The 4,448-nt window shown below is 33.8% G+C and overlaps 1 pseudogene; it reads right to left on the bottom strand.

Moving 5' to 3' along the window:
- Positions 1–4,284, bottom strand: part of LOC116853700 — a 15,570-nt pseudogene extending 11,286 nt beyond the window's left edge.
- Positions 4,285–4,448: the final 164 nt, after the last annotated feature.

Below are 4,448 nucleotides of genomic sequence, written 5' to 3' on the forward strand. Positions count from 1 at the left end.
TATATATATATATATATATATATATATATATATATATATATATATATGTATACGTATGTATGTATGTATGTATGTATGTGTACATATATGTAATTGTAATTAACATGAAACATATTTTTACATCAAATTATTTTTCAACAATTTGTAATGAAACAATTCGTGTATAAATACATAGAATTAATGAAAAATAAAAAAGTACGATTATATACATATTAATATATAAGGTGTCCTTTTCTTTTTTTAAATGCGCTCGTATGAAGGTACAATGAGTTCAACTGAGCACAACAGTCCTATACCTTTTTGCAAACGACCATGAAAAATGTTGAGTTATTTGCAAAATGGTAGAGGACTTTTTTATTCAGAGTGATGTTATCTAGAAGTATATGAAGTTATTGTATGTAACAATAGGTTCAAAATTAAAGCTTCAATGTACTGATGTCTGTGCTTAAGTATCTTACATATTTTTACCTCTTGGTTATACCACATTTATCGCTAAGTAACGATTGCATACTATCGTCCATTTGCTTTTACTTATCTTTACATGACAAATATATGTCATATATTATCCATATTTGTACATATGTAATAAAAATGATGGATGAGCCCCTCCACCGCCCATTCCCGTGAGAACGCAACCACTATTTTTATTCGTCTCTTCGATGTTTAGCATTATTATTTTTCAAACACCTATTATATTTCTGTCTGCTCATTAATTCTTCCTTTCATTTTTAAAATATACAGAATACTAATAGGCTTTATTATAATGCTTCAGTAAATAACATGTATTTCTTTTTTTAACTATTTTTCAATATACGGCATATTTATTTATTATATTTTGTTATAAGATCTATTATGGCTTTTTAAATGTGTAGAAACGGTAGCAGCTGGTTTGTTTCCATAATTTTTATCAGGTGCTGCATGAAACTTTTTATATCATCAGAGTATTTCTCCTCACATGGATTTCCTCCCAAAGCTAATGTTGTTGCAAATGCAGCAGCAAAAATTCCATACGATGTTATATCCGGTTGTGCTTTAACCTTTTCAAAAATAATGTTTTCTTTTGTTATCATAGGGTAACGTCGGCGAATATATTCTTTTTCTTGTTTTGCTAGTTTTTCATATGTACAGTCTGGTAGGCTATCGTACACATGAAGCATGGCTTTATCCAAAAATATACATCGCCAATGATCCGTACAATTTCCACCTATAATTTGCAAACTTCTGTCATTTTTGCTTGGTTCTATTAAGTCTGGATACACTATATACAATACGCTTTGCGTTTCAATACACGTTGTTTCCCTTATCACACGCAACAATGCGTTCAGCGGGTCATCGGACAATTTACTTGTCAAGGGTAACACGTTTTCCTTCAATACATCCAGAGAGGCAGTCATGTTATCTATTATCTCTTTTTTTTTGCAACTTCTTCCTTTGTCAGATCGCATTTTTTGTTTGAATAACTAATGAATATGCAATCTTCATTCTCGGCATTAAGGGACGCAGTATTATCTATTATTAGTGCTTTCATTTGCGAAACATTTTGTTTTAATCGTTTACCTGATTCGCAAATGTTTTCCCCTTCCATTTCTTTTCCAACATTCAGTCGATTTTTTTTGGTGCATGCTTCTTTTTTTGCTTCCAATATATATATCGGATTTCTAATTGGCATGTGCCTATTGTGGCGACTGTCTAAAATTTCCGGAAGCATGCATTCCTTATAGAAACGTGTAAGGAAAGGCAGCATACGATTTATCCAAAAATCTGTGTCTTTATTAACATATATAATTTTATTGCTTTTTGGTGTCCATATTACGAAAATGCAGTAATATCGCTGCGTAATATTCAATTGACCTTGCACTTGATAGAAGAATCGGCGATTTCGATTCATTTTGTCGGGATCTTTTTTGTCAAATATATTTTTTATTTGGGGCAAGGTCTGCATAGCTTCCTCCGCGGTGAGATTTTCCGCTGATAAAGGACATTTTATCTCTATTATGCCGTCATTATCGATTAGACCATCAGGAGAAGCACCTAAGTATGGATTTTCTTTGTCAATAAATAATCCACATATATTTATTTCTTTCTTCAGCTTCTCACCGATTTCTCGTCTTGCTATTTCCTCTTTGTCGCGACCATATTTCATGGCTGCAGAGTCTATAGACGGAGGAAATAAAATGTTTTTCACAACACTTGCACACGACGTTGTTGGTCTCATTCGACATACTACTCCAAAATTGGAAGCCGTCAACATTTCTCCTCGTAATGATAGCCACAACTCTGATTTGTGTTGTCGTACGGTTTCGCGTTCTATTTCCTTCCAATTTATGCCATTGTCCAACAACTTATTCATATGGTTTACACGAAGTTGCTCAAAAACATCTTCTGGAAGATCTGGTTTATGAGATTGGGGCCCGTAATAATGATCTGTTCCTGATTCTCTTTTCTAGTTCTTGACTTTTTCGTGCATCTGCCGAGAATCCTTCGTTGTGACGACTTTTCTTTTTCGCCGTTTTATCAGATTCTCAACAATGGGTGGAACGTTGTTAAATATGCTCTTATATATTTCTGATAGAACTTGTTGTGTATTATATTGCACAACAGATCCTGCTACTCGAGCATTATACGATCTCTTTGCACCGAAGAAAAGACGTTTTCCTCCTATTGCCTTACAGATTATTGAATTGAACGATTCTGCAGGATTGTTAGTTAAATTTAATAGCAAGCTGTCCGAGTAACCGCTAATGTACATGACAGCATTCTCTACTTTTTGATACAATCCATGAATTTTCAGATACAGTACATAATTTGTTTCCTTGTCATCATTTTCCAGTTTACATTTTCGCCCGCGTTCCTCACAGCGTTTATGTTCACCAAACACGTGACTAGGAATGTTTAAAATATCTTTTTGCAATTCTAAAGCTTTAGTATGTTGAGGAAGCTTCTTTTCTCTTCGTATTTTAGCTGCCTCTATTATTTCTTTTCGTATTTTCAATATATTGTTTTTTACAACATTTCGTACCTGTATGAAGCCGCGCTTTCTTTCGTGCTTTGGCTGTGTTATTTCTCCTACGGCTTTTAATTTTTTACATAGATTACGAAGGAGATGATTTGTACATTCTACTTTCTTTACTGTTACATTTTGATCGCGATATGGCCTATTTTCAATAATGGACTGATACACGTTGCTATCACCATCGGCAACAACTGTTTTGTATATGAGTCCATACATTTCAATACTATTCTTAAATACTGTACTGCAAATTTAAATACTGTAAATTTCTTCTACAATTGCATCGCTTTCCATGCTTGTAGAGGTTGCACTGCGATCAAAATTTTTGTAACATTTATGTTTTTTATTTTCAACATTTTGTCGCATTGCCGCATCACATATTGCACAACATTTGTTACGAATGCCAACGAAGAGAACTTTCTTTGTATGAAAACCAATTATTGCACCTACACCAGAAAGTGAATCATATGCGGTGCCATAAGATCTTTTCATCCAGCTGCCATCCGCCACTACAGTTATGTACGGAATACTGTTTATGGTTTCATTTTTTTCGAGAGCAAGTCGCTTTTCAGCTTCAGCTGCCATTTTCATACTTTCCATGGCAGTTTTCTCGAAATCATTCACTACTTTTTCTCTTTCTTCAATATATTTTTTTTCTGACATGCAAGGAATATTCTTCGCGGAACACAACTCTTCCAATTGAGAGTGACCAATACCAACTGTAAATGTACCTATAGCAGCTGCCGTATTAACATCAAATGTGTTATTGTCCACTGCTTCTGACCAAATGTTGTCTTCATAATGACACATGTCGCATTTGAAGAACAACTGCGTCAGTAACCCACGACGACGGGATTTTATGAGTTTCCAATCTTTAAATTGGCACTCAATTTCTTTAGCATGGTTATCAAATGTTCTGTGGATCTCATTCCACATAAAACATATGTCAACTATGCGTCGTCCTTCGGGCATGCTATTTTCTATTAATATTCTATTAATACATTGCTATTATGTACTACATTCTCCCAGCCTTTTTTGTTACTTTCAGCATCGGGAGAATTTTTATTATACATACCTTGTGTTTGAACATCCTGCATATTTGTATTGAGATATTCTTCTGCAGGATGTACACCGCTCGTTACTGTCGCACTGACCTGAGAATCCATCATATCGATCTGCGAATTGTCGTAGTCTGATTTATTGATGTCTTTCCACTCAATTGCACAAGTAACTGCATTGATCTTTTCATTATCTTTCTGCTTTTTCAATAGCATCCGTCTGAAAAATGAAAAATAAAATTACAATATGAACTCTGATTATATTATTTATGTTACTGACTTACATAAAATATGATTTCCGCTGTGTATCATTTTCAACCTGTCATGATAAAAGGTTTAACATAATAATTTGTATTTCTTCAAACTTCAAGTAAATATTA

The sequence above is a fragment of the Odontomachus brunneus genome, unplaced genomic scaffold (assembly GCF_010583005.1).
Source record: "Odontomachus brunneus isolate Ranch 3 - 2012 unplaced genomic scaffold, Obru_v1 Obru_scaffold_460, whole genome shotgun sequence".
Lineage (NCBI taxonomy): Eukaryota > Metazoa > Arthropoda > Insecta > Hymenoptera > Formicidae > Odontomachus > Odontomachus brunneus.